This window comes from Staurois parvus, unplaced genomic scaffold, assembly GCF_062004578.1.
Source record: "Staurois parvus isolate SC_StPar_1 unplaced genomic scaffold, SC_StPar_1.0 ptg001087l, whole genome shotgun sequence".
NCBI lineage: Eukaryota > Metazoa > Chordata > Amphibia > Anura > Ranidae > Staurois > Staurois parvus.
This window is the reverse complement of record NW_028318883.1, coordinates 49351-66171: the sequence shown is the minus strand read 5'-3', so window position 1 is coordinate 66171 and position 16821 is coordinate 49351. Positions and strand designations below refer to the sequence as shown.

General features: G+C 45.6%; 1 protein-coding gene across 7 annotated transcripts in view; it reads right to left on the bottom strand.

Annotated features, from left to right (window-relative positions):
• The window catches only part of PKIG (cAMP-dependent protein kinase inhibitor gamma), a 118464-nt gene that overhangs the window by 54083 nt on the left and 47560 nt on the right, over positions 1-16821 (bottom strand). The window contains exons 1-2 of one of the 7 annotated variants that reach the window (XM_089658625.1): positions 10216-10347; positions 9659-9731 (exon numbers count right to left, since the gene is read on the bottom strand). The exons of 2 other annotated variants lie outside the window; for them this stretch is intronic. The gene's annotated coding sequence lies outside the window, so the exon portion shown is untranslated. Of the gene's footprint in view, positions 1-9149; positions 9172-9421; positions 9638-9658; positions 10179-10215; positions 10365-16821 lie in introns of those variants that run through there. 4 more of the 7 variants (XM_089658622.1, XM_089658623.1, XM_089658626.1 and 1 more) reach the window with 4 other exon arrangements.

Below are 16821 nucleotides of genomic sequence, written 5' to 3'. Positions count from 1 at the left end.
ACCTTAAAGAGGTGGAGATCTACCTGAACAACATGGGAGAAGTCAAAGATCTCCGGGCCCAGTGTCAGCCAGGGTCACCTCAGACCTGATATAAACCTCTAATTGCAGTACTACCGTGTCACAATTGTGTGCACGGCACGGCAATCATGGGTTTAAATTGAGAAGCAACATATCGCCTCCTCACCACCTGTCCAACACACTCGGATCACTTTGCAGAGAAGTAGTGCCTGCTGCACTTGTGAATGAACCCTTAGTTGCATCCGGCAGCAGCACTCTTAGAGCTCAGTCACATGTAAATGTGGGGGGGGGGTAAAACCCTGCTGTTGAGCCCCCAATCTCTACTCGCAGCAGCCTAAGGTATACACATGCCACAGCAGGAATTACATCCCGTTGCTTTTTGGTGGATGTTACCGCCTGTCAGTCGAGACCCATTCAACTAAATGGGGCCACTCTGCATGTGCCCCGCAACTGCATGCTTCTGCAGGGTCCAAGGGGTTAAAGCAGGTGGTGAAAAAGAAACACACCGCTGCCTGTTTAACCCCTTGTTTGCTGTACTGCATACGGTTGCAGGGCACTTGCAGAGTGGCCTCATTCACTGGAATGGGTCATGTTTGGCAGGTGCTACACCCACCAACCATGAAAGGATGTAGAAGACATCAACTTATGCGGCTCTTGCTCCCTACTACAGCTCCAACTTTACAAGTAGTCCCTCTGCATTGCACTTTGATGCTCCGGGATGGTGGGTCAGCAAGCCCTGACCATGGTCTACCAGTCAACTGGCCGAGATCTACTGATGGATCACGATCTATTGGTTGCAGACCCCCGCTTTAAAGTGAACCTTTCCATTCACCAAGCATGTAACAATAGTTGTACCTTCATAATCCGTTCATCGGTTATTTCAATTTCCATCTTTCCCCAAGCTTGCAGCCTAAAAGCCCCCATAGATGGCACAAAATTCAACTGATTCCTGCTGAATTGGCCTAGTGCATTACCACCAAAAAAAGTCTTCGATCAAAAATACAAATGAATACTCACAAACATGATAGAAAGCAAGCTTATCTAAACATTAACTCCAGAGAACACGTTGTCTGACCACAGTTGGAAGGCTAACACGTTTCGGGGGACGTCATCATAGCTAATCCAACCAAGTGACAAACCACATCTTTAAATACTCACACAAAGTAACTCCCCCCTCAATGAGTGAGTGGGCAGGGCTATAGATTAAAAAAAAAAAAAAAGGTGCCAACAAAGTAGAAACTTTCTTTATTGCCCATCCTGTCTACACTGCATCTCCAACAGGAAACACATCTAAAAAAAACCTCTAGTTTCCCAGGCAACAGCAATAAAAAATAATAAAAACAGAAATAAAAATATGAAAACAAAATCACTGAAAATACCGATTGGCATCAAATGCTAGATGCAGTAATCAAAATGTCAGCATATACATAAACATCTAAAGATCTCCCCAGAATACCAGACACATGGATCCTTCTAAGTGAAATGTCATCTTCCAGTACAGACCAGAAACCAGCTGCAGTGTGTGCCATCATCATTGTATGCGACTCCTCCACCCTCAATCCACAGGGCATGAGCCACTGGAACGCACATTCAGCCCTTTGGAACACAAAATAAACCAGAAGTGCGCACCATAAGTACCTTGGGCCACTGGAACGCACTGGTGGCTGTCTGGTCACCCAGTGATTGCATCTGATTGGACGTGGTCATTGTTCAGCCAATACATTTTCCACCCAGCTCCTTTGACTTTAAACAAGTTGGGTGGTTCCGATAGGGGTACCCACAGCTGAAAGTTCAACAGTAACTCTTGAACTACTCAAAAAATACGATGTTCTACAGTGTAGAGCCCCAGGTGCCAGTGTGCATGACGCCTACTTCAAAGCTTGTTTCTTCTGTGTTCAAAACAACGCTTGTATGAATGTAGCAAGCCCTTGGAGCTATGGCATGGCCTGCCGGCAAACCACGCTGACTGCACAATCCACTTCAGTGGATCTCTGGTGGCTACGGAGGCCAGGGAAGTAACTGGAGCCATAACTGGACATCAGTCACCTGCAACAGGCTAAAGATATTTGGGTCTGTTTCTGAAGAATCTCTTCCAGGCCAGTTCAGCACTCCATAATTACACATTTTGTCCAGACACAGATATACGACAAATATAGATAAGGAATGTGTAATAAGATCATATAGATAAGGACATCTGTAACGAGGTAGCTGATAAGGAAATGTGTCACGAAATAACATGCAAATGATGTGTTCAAACCACAATAGGGGCCCCTGGTGGCGAAACTTTAATTGCTGACCCACAACTACAGCCATATTTATTATTCCAGCTGCTGATGTAAGCCTTGTTATTGTCCCGACTAATGCCTCTTGTCATTGTAATGTGGAGAAAGATCAGTCAGTGGACGGACCGCAGCGGCAAAATGTTATTATTGCCCAGCCGATGACACATTATGGAGAGGGGGAGGTGAGGACAGGCCACTTCCTGGAGGTTTTCTATGGCTCTGTCCCAAAACCACACTTTACAGGACAATTCAACGTTGCAATATTTGTAACCACAGTGCGTAACGCAACATCAGAAGGCCATTGTAGAAAACGTACAGCCCTTTCCAAGGAAGGAGAATCTGAGTAGCTGGGTCTTAGTCAGAATCACAATGGAATATAAATTCTTAAGATGTATATGAACTTCAGTCCATAGTAGACCAAGAATACAAAACATGCAAATTAACATGCCGTACCTATGAACAAGAGAGGAGAAGCAATGCAGGTGTTGTCTCAAAGGAAACAATGACTGGATGAAAAATTCCATCCTGGACAATCAACATTCCCCCCAGCAGGCCCAGTCATGGAGGGGCCTACAAGCATACAAGTGACATTCTCTGATGCCTGTAGGCACCTTCAGGCCTCTCAGGTACTCTCTGATTTGGATACATTATAATATATATGCAGCACCCTCTAGTGTGCTATTAGATTAGTGTAAATTTATTGTGTATGACTCAAGGTAACTGTGAGTCTGTAATTAAGGTCGGATTACTGCAAGTCAAGCTGGATGGCTTAACAGGTTGGGACCCGATCACCTCCACCTGGTTCTGGAGGACCACTGGAACCTTCCATAAGACAGTAGGTGGAAGAATTGGAGACCTAATCTGCATCTCCAATCTCCAGGTTTGGAGGCCCTGGTAGAGTGGTGGACCAACCCATAAACATGGGAGTCAGGCTGGCAGGGGAGTCAGGTGGAAGATGGAGTGATGAGGAGACTGTTGGTGGCCTGGGAGGGGTTCCCTAGGTCTAGGGGGGCTGGGCTCAGGCTGGCTCAGGAGGGTCCTCAAGCAGTACGGCTTGAACAGGACCATTGCCTGGGAGCAAGGAGGACAGAGTGAGTCAGAACACCCAGGGATTTACCAGGGGAGAGACTGTCACATGTAGCAAGCTTTCAAAGGACAGCGTTGTGCTTAACCACTTCCAGTCCGGACACTTTCACCCCCTTCCTGTCCAGGCCAGGCCAGGCCTATCACACTTTGAATGACAATTGCGCGGTCATGCAACACTGTACCCATATGAATTTTTTAGCATCTTTTTGAGACAGATGAAGCTTTATTTTGGTGGTATTTATTCACCACTGGGATTTTAATTTTTTTTGCTATGTAAATTAAAATGTCCAAAAATTTTGAAAAACAGTGTTTTTCTTATAAAATTTTGCAAATAAATAGTATTTCATCATAAATCTTGGCCAAAATTTATTCCACTATATTTTTAGTAAAAAAAAATAACCCAAATTAGTTTATAACCAAAAATTATAATTTTTAAACTTTTTTTATATTATTTTTAATTTATATATATATATATATATATATATATATATATATATATATATATATTTTTTTTTTTTTACATACGGTCACCCTAGCAGTACAGTGTCACCACGGTGACACTGTACTACTTGTGGGGGGTGATGAAGATTTTTTTTTTTTTTACACTGATTGCTTTTACACCCATAAAGGCTGTAAAAGCTATCATTTCTCCTCTCTAGCTGCATTCTTGCAGCCATTGAGAATTACTGAGTGAGCTGCGATTGGTCACAGCTTGTCACATGGTACAAGGCTGTTGTGAATAGCCCTGTACCATGTGACCTCTGTGATCATTCACAGATTTCACATATAGTAAGCAATGATGTCACAAGTGACATCTTGCTTACTACTCTGCATGTGATCACTGATTGGCCAATCAGTGATCACATGATCGGGACCTCGTACAGAGGTCCCGTCTGACGATCGGTGTTCCCAGGGAGCGCGGGCAAGCAGGGTGCGGGGAGGCCACCCGACCCTGCACTGCCACCGTCCGGCCGTTTATAAACGGCCACCCGACCCTGCACTGCCACCGTCCGGCCGTTTATAAACGGCCACCCGACCCTGCACTGCCACCGTCCAGCCGTTTATAAACAGCCACCCGACCCTGCACTGCCACCGTCCGGCCGTTTATAAACAATCGCCGGACGGGAGGTGGTTAATCCTTTATCCTTATCCTAGGAGATCTTCATAGCAGACAGGAGGGCTGGTAGTGTCTGCAGGCTGTGGAGCTGGGAGCATTTCTATAGGGGAGAGGAGACATCTCTGTGTGTAGTTTGCAACAAGCTAAGCTAATTTTCAAGGGGGGGTGCAAGTCCTTAGCCCGTAAGGGGCAGTTGCTACTGATCCGCAAAGACCGACTGCTTTCCAGGAAAAGAACAGTCCAGGATCTGTGTTTGTAAATAGGAAGGAAGTTGTCCCCATGCATTGATTCAGCATAATTGGGCATCCTATAATCCTTTTTACCCTCTCCAAGTTATTTCCCCTAATGAAATAACAAAAACCAAGTTCAAGGACTACTGACTGTGTGGATGCAAGTGTGGAAAATGCGTGTTGCAAGGCTGTGCGGAGCTAAGGGGGATATGGAAACACAGCTGCCCTAACGAGGGTAGTGCTACATGAACTTCCACATGTCCTCATGTCTAAATGAACTTCCACATACAATAGAGCTTGCAGAGGTAAGCAGCCAATCACCAGGCCTGGCAGCTGTTACATGAATAACATGGCCAGCAGTATGCACATGAGGACCAAAGTGTATGGTCATTATTTGAATAGTATATTTGGTGGCTCAGCAGGGATCGGGGTGGTGGACAGGAAGGTGAATCCAGGCATCAGACTATGCCATTTACTTTAAATGGAACCTGTACTGTGAGATACTTATAGACTTCCATCACGAAGTCCTCAATATGGAACCAGCATGCAACCAGTGAAGCTAAACTGAAATTTAGAATTCCTCATTTGACCGTCTGTGCCAGGTTAGGGACTCTGAGAGGACTGAAGCCAATGGATCAATAGGACAGCCAGGGAGAAGAAGCTGTCAATGATGGCAGCTTGTGGATTTCTGTCAGCACATTTTCTGTAGGCATGTAGAGCTGAAATCTAATGACATACACCCCACTCAAGGTGGAGTCATTTATATCTGCTGTAATTACTGACAATTACAGCCTTGACAGCTCAACTCCATCAGTTGTCATCAGATGTGGGCTGTGTACTGGGCATACCCACCAGGCTTTCCTGTGCTACACTGTGCATCATTGAGCTGCTGTCAGTCACCATGACACATGGATAGAGCACAGCACAGATACCGCACTGATCTGCTGTCAGTCACCATGACACATGGATAGAGCACAGCACAGATACCGCACTGATCTGCTGTCAGTCACAGTGACACATGGATAGGACACAGCATAGACACCGCACTGATCTGCTGTCAGTCACAGTGACACATGGATAGGACACAGCATAGACACCGCACTGATCTGCTGTCAGTCACCATGACACATGGATAGGACACAGCATAGGCACCGCACTGATCTGCTGTCAGTCACAGTGACACATGGATAGGGCACAGATACTTCACTGATCTGCTGTCAGTCACCATGACACATGGATAGGGCACAGCACAGATACTGCACTGATCTGCTGTCAGTCACAGTGACACATGGATAGAGCACAGCACAGATACCGCACTGATCTGCTGTCAGTCACAGTGACACATGGATAGGGCACAGCACAGATACTGCACTGATCTGCTGTCAGTCACAGTGACACATGGATAGAGCACAGCACAGATACTTCACTGATCTGCTGTCAGTCACCATGACACATGGATAGGGCACAGCACAGATACCGCACTGATCTGCTGTCAGTCACAGTGACACATGGATAGAGCACAGCACAGATACCGCACTGATCTGCTGTCAGTCACAGTGACACATGGATAGGGCACAGCACAGATACCGCACTGATCTGCTGTCAGTCACCATGACACATGGATAGAGCACAGCACAGATACCGCACTGATCTGCTGTCAGTCACAGTGACACATGGATAGAGCACAGCACAGATACCGCACTGATCTGCTGTCAGTCACAGTGACACATGGATAGGACACAGCATAGACACCGCACTGATCTGCTGTCAGTCACCATGACACATGGATAGGACACAGCATAGACACCGCACTGATCTGCTGTCAGTCACAGTGACACATGGATAGAGCACAGCACAGATACCGCACTGATCTGCTGTCAGTCACAGTGACACATGGATAGGGCACAGCACAGATACTGCACTGATCTGCTGTCAGTCACAGTGACACATGGATAGAGCACAGCACAGATACTTCACTGATCTGCTGTCAGTCACCATGACACATGGATAGGGCACAGCACAGATACCGCACTGATCTGCTGTCAGTCACCATGACACATGGATAGAGCACAGCACAGATACCGCACTGATCTGCTGTCAGTCACAGTGACACATGGATAGAGCACAGCACAGATACCGCACTGATCTGCTGTCAGTCACCATGACACATGGATAGAGCACAGCACAGATACCGCACTGATCTGCTGTCAGTCACCATGACACATGGATAGGACACAGCATAGACACCGCACTGATCTGCTGTCAGTCACAGTGACACATGGATAGGGCACAGATACTTCACTGATCTGCTGTCAGTCACCATGACACATGGATAGGGCACAGCACAGATACTGCACTGATCTGCTGTCAGTCACAGTGACACATGGATAGAGCACAGCACAGATACCGCACTGATCTGCTGTCAGTCACCATGACACATGGATAGAGCACAGCACAGATACCGCACTGATCTGCTGTCAGTCGCCATGACACATGGATAGAGCACAGCACAGATACCGCACTGATCTGCTGTCAGTCGCCATGACACATGGATAGAGCACAGCACAGATACTGCACTGATCTGCTGTCACAGTGACACATGGATAGAGCACAGCACAGATACCGCACTGATCTGCTGTCAGTCGCCATGACACATGGATAGGGCACAGCACAGATACTGCACTGATCTGCTGTCAGTCACAGTGACACATGGATAGAGCACAGCACAGATACTGCACTGATCTGCTGTCAGTCACAGTGACACATGGATAGGGCACAGCACAGATACTGCACTGATCTGTCAGTCACAGTGACACATGGATAGAGCACAGCACAGATACTGCACTGATCTGCTGTCAGTCACAGTGACACATTTCTCTCCAGAATGGCATTAATGCCCTGCTCCAGCCAAAATTAGTTGTTAGATTTGGATAGTGTGGGGAATGGAGTGACCCTCTGTCAGTAGTGCATCTGTCCCTGTCCTCCAGTTGTGCTTCTATATAGTCACCCCCCTCTCACATGGACTTCCCAAGTGGCTGTTTTCACACACTTCACACAGCCATGGTCCACTGTTATCACCATCAAGAAACCCACCCTGAGAGATTCCATGCAGCCAGTGCTGGATTGCATGTAGAAATGAAGCAGCTGCAAAGAGGCAGCAGCAGAGTCGCAATATGCAGCAAAAATAAAGGAAAGGTGAAATGAAGCATTTTATTGTAATGTGGTAAACATTTGTTGATGCTTTAGTAAAATAAACTCACTAAATGCAGTTAGGGTTTATTTTAAAGGTCAGTGATTAGTTTTAGGTGAGGGGTCAGTTACCATTCCTTCTTCCAGACAGGATGAATCCATATAGCAAGCATGATAAATGTACATCGAAATAAAATATATCAATGCCTCAAATTAGTATACCAATATTTTGGGACCTGAAACAGCCGCTCAAACTTCAGAAGCTGCTTACTCCGGCCTCCTTGACACCTCACCTAAAACAAACATTGGTTTTGAGTGGAGTCAGCTTTGTTGGGAGTTTTAGAACTCCACTGTAGCTGGACTCCGCAGCCCACGATGGAACCGCATACCCCAGCCTGTTTATCAGATCTCTGTAACTTGACATTCCTTGTCACGGGGCCAAACACAATAGACTAGACCATTTACAGGCCTATTTCATATGGTGGTGTGCGCACAGTACTGACCGTGAAAGCGTGGTAACCACTAGCAACCATCCTTCAGACTACTTCACCAACGAGAGGTGAAAGTTTATTGGCTGCTAAGTGCTTATGGCACATTCTCACTTATCAAATGTCATGGAACTAAGAATCCCAGAAAGAAGCCTGACAACCCATCCATGGTCAGAATCCCAGAAAGAAGCCTGACAACCCATTCATGGTCAGAATCCCAGAAAGAAGCCTGACAACCCATCCATGGTCAGAATCCCAGAAAGAAGCCCGGCAACCCATCCATGGTCAGAATCCCAGAAAGAAGCCTGACAACCCATCCATGGTCAGAATCTCAGAAAGATGCCTGACAACCCAATCATGGTCAGAATCCCAGAAAGAAGCCTGACAACCCCTCTATGGTCAGAATCCCAGAAAGAAGCCTGACAACCCATTCATGGTCAGGGAACTACAAAACTCAGCAAGGAACCCGAAAACTCATCAATTGTCATGGAACTAAGAATCCCAGAAAGAAGCCTGACAACCCATCCATGGTCAGAATCCCAGAAAGAAGCCTGACAACCCATTCATGGTCAGGGAACTACAAAACTCAGCAAGGAACCCCAAAACTCCAATTGTCATGGAACTAAGAATCCCAGAAAGAAGCCTGACAACCCATCCATGGTCAGAATCCCAGAAAGAAGCCAAAAACCCATCAACTGTCATGTAACTAAGAATCCCAGAAAGAGGCATATCAACTCACCACTTGATATGGAACTACAAATCCCAGCCAGAAGCCTGACAACCCATCCATGGTCAGAATCCCAGAAAGAAGCCAAAAACTCATCAACTGTCATGGAACTAAGAATCCCAGAAAGAAGCATGTCAACTCACCACTTGATATGGAACTACAAATCCCAGCAAGTAGCCTGACAACCCATCCATGGTCAGGGAACTACAAAACTCAGCAAGGAACCCAAAAACTCATCAACTGTCATGGAACTAAGAATCCCAGAAAGAAGCATGTCAACTCACCACTTGATATGGAACTACAAATCCCAGCAAGGAACCTGACAAGTCATCAATTGTCTTGGAACTACAAATCCCAGCAAGGCCAGCTGTCCATCACACCGCAGTAGACCAATAAGCTGTGATCCCAGAAATGTCAGTGATCCACATATCCCAGCATAACAAGCACTCCATAAACATGCCAAATATGATAGATCCCTGGAGATACAAAACTCAGAAAATGGGGGTGTCCGGTCCACATACCAGACAGCGGTTCTGATTCTGAACGTATCCAACCACAAATCCCAGCATGCCGTGATATTCCAGGGTTTCAGTCCTATAAAACAAGAACAGACGATTCTCCAATCATGGCTGAACTACAAGTCCCAGCAAACACTTCACCTTACAAGGTGGCTGCTCGATAATTCAATATTTTGTGGATAGTGGCAGTTCAGCAAGCCATAGATTCTGGCAATAAGATTTCTGGAGGTGCCAGCTGTGTCCTGTGGCTACTAATACAATTCATGGAAGTCTCACTCCTTATGCCACACATGCCTGCTCAGAAATGAAATAAGACTTTTACATACACGGAGCAGTCAATGATGTCAGCCTATCAGATATCAGGGGCAGGAAAAGGATGGATGACATCTGACTGACTGCTGACTGTGGCCACATGCCAACCTTGCAGAACAGTGCCCATCCTAAGGGTCCCTGCCAGGAAAGTCCACAGAACCTCACATAAAGTTCATGAACTCCAGAGCTGAACAGAACAGACAGACAAGAAGGGATACCCTCTGGAGCCTCCTGGCCTCTGTACTCACCACTGGAGCTGGCACAGTCACAGGGTGAACTTTGCGGAGTGCTGAGTGTGTGCAGGCAGGCAGGAACCAGAGGAGCCAGGGCCACTGTGCTCTCCATCCAACGGCCAGCAGCCTTGTAATGCTGGGCTCTGGCTGCAGTGGGTGGATCCCTTCATCTGTTGTAATCCAATACCAGAGCCAGTGATGTCACCCAGCCACTTACTCAGCCTGCACAAAGGATTCCTTCTCTGCTTTGTTCACATGCTATAGTCACCTCTCTGGACACATTTCCAGGAACCTGCCCTGTGTGATGTGGGGATTAGATGGCTTTCTATTCACTCCCTACAATACATCAGAAGGCAGGGCGCTAGACTCTGACCATTGTTGGGCCATCCTGCAGCCCTCCGGCTATTGAGGAACCACAAGCCTCGGTGTACGGGAACAAAAGCTGGGATCTCTAGTCTCCCAGCAGGTGCAACCCAAGGGACACCCAACAGTCTGATGGAACTGTCCCAATTTCACATCTGCTGACATATAGATCACAACTGTTAGCCAAGGACAATCCGGGTGGCACTGTCCTGATTTAAGTTCTTCTGACACTTGGCTGACAATCTCTTATAGCCAGCAACAATCCTGGTGGCACAGTCTTCAGTTCCAGTTCCTGTGAGACTTAGTGGGCAACCATCCCTGATAGCCAGGCAGAGTCCTAGTGGCACTGTCTTGCTTCCAGTTCTTCTGACACTTGGCTGACAATCTCTGATAGTCAAGGACAACCCTGGTGGCACAGTCTTGATTTTCAGTTCTGACATTTAGTGGACAACCCTCCCTGACAGCCAGGGACAATCCTCATGGCACTGTCCTGCTTCTAGTTCTTCTGACACTTAACAGACAACCCCCCCCCCATAGCCAGAGACAATCCTGGTGGCACAGTCTTGAGTTCCAGTATCTTTGTCACTTAGAGGACAACCCTCCCAGATAGCCAGGCACAGTCCTAGCGGCATTGTCCTGCTTCCAGTTCTTCTGAGACTTAGCAGACGACCCTCCCTGATAGCCAGGGACAATCCTCGTGGCTCTGTGCTGCGTCCAGCTCTGTGATACTTGGCTAACAATCTCCGACAGCCAAGGACAAGTGGCACTGTTCTGCTTCCAGTTCTTCTCATACTTAGCGGACAACCCTCCTAACTAGGGACAATCCTGGTAGGACTGTCCTGCTTCCAGTTCTTCTGACACTTAGCGGACAGCCCTCCTAACTAGGGACAATCCTGGTGAACTGTCCTTCTGCCATTTCTTCTGATACTTATTAGACAACCCTCCTAACTAGGGACAATCCTGTTGGGACTGTCATTCTTCCATTTCTTCTGATACTTATTAGACAACCCTCCAAGCTAGGGACAATCCTGGTGGGACTGTCCTGCTTCCAGTTCTTCTGACACTTATTAGACAGCCCTCCTAGCTAAGGACTGTCATGCTTCCAGTTCTTATGACACTTAGTGGACAACACTCTAGTTTAGCCAGGGACAATCCTGGTGGCACAGTCTTAAGTTCCAGTTCCTCTGACACTTAGCAGACAACCATCCCAGACAGCACAGTCCTAGTGGCATGGTCATGCTTCCAGGTCCTCTGACACTTAGCAGACAACCCTCACAGATAGCCAGGGATAATCCTAGTGGCAATGTCCTGCTTCCAGTTCTTTTTACACTTAGATGACAACTACTGTACCTCGGACAATCAGGGACAATCCTGGTGGCACCATCCTGCTTCCAGTTATTCTGACACTTGGCTGACATTCATCCCTGACAGCCAGGGACAATCCTGGTACTGGGCTGGTGTTAGATATCTTGGGGCCCCATGCCCCAATCAAACCGGGCCTGCCTTGGCTGGAATACTGTAGAATCTTTGACACAACCCAGTTCATAAGGAACAGATTCCCACACATCTTTCTATTTTTAACTTTTCAAAGAGTTACAAACTTTTTTGCATGGGTTTACCGATAACCAGCACAGCCCTCTTGGCATTGTCCTGCTTTCAGTTTTTCTGACAGATAGCTGATAACCATCCTGATAGCCAGCAACTATCTTGGTGGCACTGTCCTGCTTTCAGTTCTTCTGACACATAGCTGATAACATTGCCTGATAACCACCCAAAGTGGCCAAATTGCACCATCTAAATACTGCTCACAAGGGATTTTACACAACTCAGCCCAATACTATTTTGTATATTTTGGCAGGGTTTGATACTTTTAACCACCCTCAAAGACCTGAGGCATCCTGAATGGGCCACGACAGCCTGGGCTATGCTAGAAGTTGAATTTCCCAAATCTGCCTTTAACTAAACATCCACTAGGAGACCAGTGACTCCATGGATGGTGCCCCCTCGTGGATAGTCCATATTGAAATATGAATAATGTGCTCCAAATAGTGGAAATAGCAAATTCAGCACTCAGGCCTGTGTGTAAAGAAGATGGGGTGAGAAGCTGTACCAGGGACACGGACAGTCATAAAAACCTGACAGAAGATAAAATCCAGCCTTTAGGTACTTCAAGTTAAAATAAGAGCATTTGTGGTCAAGTGCCATTTTAAAGAACTCACATGAGCTGTATTGTTTGCATTCAGCAGAAACATTTCAGTATAGATTTCCAGTGTTGTATCTTGGTGCAGAGAATTTTCCATGTGACATATGTTATGTGATGAACTCAGTCCATGTTAATCCACCTGCTTCCCAGAGCCGCAACCAACAGGAAGTTGGAGACAGCTGGAAGAATTCCCCAAGGAGTAACTGGAGAAGGGTCACTGGATTTGGCAGGCATGGTGGATGAAAGACCTCAGTGAGTGAACTGCTGACGACACACCTCCGCACACAGCTTACACTGAATGATGACTTCCACTCTACTGTGGAAAGTTCAGTCATCCGGGGGTGCTCCTTAGGACAACAGGTTCATAGGATGATCTGCATAATAAAAAATTCAGCAATAACTAATAAAAACACTATAATATTGGCAATACATTTCCATGGCCAACTATATTTTGGGGTGCAAGTTCACAAAAACACCCATTATTGTCAGTCAAGGTCACGTGGTGGATGAAGTGTTTTTAAAGTCTTGCACTCAGAATAATTTTAATTACTCATTGAAAAGGTTATTGATGTCATTTTTACTTTCCTACCTATGGCTACATACAGTGCAACCAGAAAGTATTCATTAACTTTTGCCACATTTTGTTATGTTATTCCAAAATGGACTAAATTCATTTTTTTCCTCAACATTCTACAAACAATACCCCATAATGACAATGTGAAAGAAGTTCGTTTTGAAATCTTAGCAATTTATTAAAAATAAAAAACACATGTACATAAGTATTCACAGCCTTTATCATGACACTCAAAATTGAGCTCTGGAGCATCCTGTTCCCACTGATCATCCTTGAGATGTTTCCACAACTTGACTGGAGCCCACCTGTGGGAAATTCAGCTGATTGGACATGATTAGGAAAGGCATAAACCTATCTACAGAAGGTCCCACAGGTAACAGTGCATGTCAGAGCACAAACCAAGCCATGAAGTCCAAGGAATTGTCCGTAGACCTTCAAGACAGGATTGTATCAAGGCACAGATCTGGGGAAGGGTACAGAAAAATTTCTGCAGCATTGAAGGTCCCAATGAGCACAGTGACCTCCATCATCCGTAAATGGGAGAAGTTTGGAACCACCAAGAGTCTACCTAGAGTGGGCCGCCCGGCCAAAATGAGCAATCGAGGGAGAAGGGCCTTAGCCAGGGAGGTAATCAAGCACCCGATGGTCACTCTGAAAGAGCTCCAGCATTTCTCTGTGGAGAGAGGAGAACCTTCCAGAAGAACAACCATCTCTGCAGCATTCCACCAATCAGGCCTGTATGGTAGAGTGGCCAGATGGAAGCCACTCCTCAGTAAAAGGCAAATGACAGCCCACCTGGAGTTTGCCAAAAGGCACCTGAGGGACGCTCAGACCATGAGAAACAAAACTCTCTAGTCTGATGAAACAAAGATTGAACTCTTTGGCCAGAATGCCAATCGTCATGTCTGGAGGAAACCAGGCACCGCTCACCACCTGGCCAATACCATCCCTACAGTGAAGCATGGTGGTGGCAGCACCATGCTGTGGGAATGTTTTTCAGCGGCAGCAACTGGGAGACTAATCAGGATTGTAGAAAAGATGAATGGAGCAATGTACAGAGACATCCTTGATGAAAACCTGTTCCCGAGCATTCTGGACCTTAGGCTGGGAGTGGCTACGGGCCAACTCTGTGAATGTCCTGGAGTGGCCCAGCCAGAGCCCAGATTTCAAGCCAATTGAACATCTCTGGAGAGATCTGAAAATGGCTGTGCACCGACATTCCCCATTCAACCTGATGGAGCTTGAGAGGTACTGCAAAGAAGAATGGGAGAAATTGCCCAAAAATAGGTGTGCCAAGCTTGTAGCATCATACCTCAAACTACTAGAGGGTGTAATTGGTGCTAAAGGGGCTTCAACAAAGTATAAAGCAAAGGCTGTGAAATCCTACACCGAAGAGCTTTATATTGTGAGAATCACAAGACCCAGACCTACATTTTGATGCATAGTAGGTCTCTGAAATATAAAAAATGAAGGCACAGTCACAGTTTGCCCTTCAAATTTGAGGTGGCTAGAGTGGAGTTTCAATGAATGTCAATGGGTGGCGTGAGTTGCAAACAAATGGTCATATTGTAAAAACTATCAGGACTATGGCTTAGCCGTGGACATTTTTAGTGGCAGCAGGGATAGCTGAACGTTTCGATATAAGATTTGTGTAGGTGGGCTTGAAAATGAGGGAGTGATGGCAGTTTAGAAATCATGTCCTGATTTTTCAGCTCACACTCTAGCTTTTGTCAGCTCCCACTCTAGTTTTGAACATTCCACCATTCACTCCTATGGGACCAATTTCACCACAAAAACGGCGATAATTCGTGAACCATTCGGCGAAATGTTCCACAAAGTAATAGCACGCCAATCAGGAACAATCCGCACGTTTCGGTATATTACTGTGTATGTAGTGTAAAAACTGTGGGAGGAGTTAGGGTGGTAAATTTGGCTATAATAATAAGAATATATATGTGGGCAGAGTGGCGGAAATGGAGGAACTGATTGCGACTGCACTTGACATGCCAACTAAATACTCACATGTTTGGGCCTGCTGGACCCACTTTGTAACTACCCCTGAATTCAGATCTCTCATGGGCCGGGATACCTGATTGAGCTCAGCCATACCTCTGGTTATGCCCTTGGTTCGTTCATAATCTGCGTGGTTATGACCTCCTTTCCGATAATTTATATTTGCCTGCTTAGCTTTGGTGAGTGTTTAAGTTCTTGACACTCTCATTTATGATTTCCAATAGCTATATTGACACAAACTTCGCAGCCCAGACCTTTCGCTTCCCTTGCTTCGCCCCCCCCCCCCCTTTTTTTTTTTTTTGTTGTTCTTGCCTCTTATCCCCCCTTCTCCCTCTCCCCCCCCCCCTTTCCCCCCTCCCCCCCCCCCCCTCTTTTTTTTTTTTTTTTTTTTTTCTTTTTCTCTTTCTTCCTCTTTCTCTCCTCTCTCTCTACTATGACTCCCATTCTTTTCCTTTTCTTGTCCTTTTCTTTCTATTCTTTTTTTTCTTTCTTTCTTTCTCGACAAGCTCTCAGTCTTCGATCAGGCTTTGTCTTCGTTTCATTCAGGAATACTTGGTATATGGTTAGCTTATCTCCTCTAGGGTAGTCAATGGTACTCACGACATCTTCTCTTATACTGCGATGCTCAATTAGCCTTATGATAGCGTACTGCTTTTGGTTTAGACTCCGAAGGTTCATTTCCTCCATGCATAGGCCAGTACGCCAATACTCAATTGTTGGAAGTAAGCTGTGATTACCTTCTATATTGTACATTTGTGTAACTTGAGTACTACAGGCCTATCTCTGCCGTACCTTGACATGCTTATGTTTTTCACAGTGTCGCACTCTACCATGTTGTTTCGTCTTGTATTTTGGTTTAAGCTGTGTCTATGGCCTGATTGATGCTGTGTGTGCATTTCTTTATATTTTCCTGTAACATGTTGTCACTTCTAAATAAACTTTTATGGAATAAAAAAAAAAAAAAGAATATATATGTGAGATAACAGGAAGTGGTTGCCATGCAAGAACACTTAATTAGTTGCAGTTTCTTCTCCAGCAAGGAGAACGGTGAGCAGCACAGTACTGACACCTCCATATCTCTTTAACCTCCTTGGCGGTATGATTCTTTCCGATTTTTGGTGCTGAAAGCGGTACCATTTTTTTGTATGGAAATATGTATTTTTTTTATTTTAGGCCTGTAATTCTTAGGAATAACTCACTGAAATCTGTCCGAACAAGAGTCTAGTAAACATCCCGGGTAGGATAAAATTTGAAACACGTAATCATAAATTATAATTTAATAAATAATCATAAAAAATAATAATATAATAATAATACATTTAATTCAATAATATAATCAAACCAAAAACACTGAAATGTGAAATATAGCGCCAAGTTAGCACATTGCTGAGCAAAGTCGCAAAATCGTTTTCAGTGTTTGATGACGAATTTCCCCACGAATCATTATCACTCAATTCTGCAAGTGGTT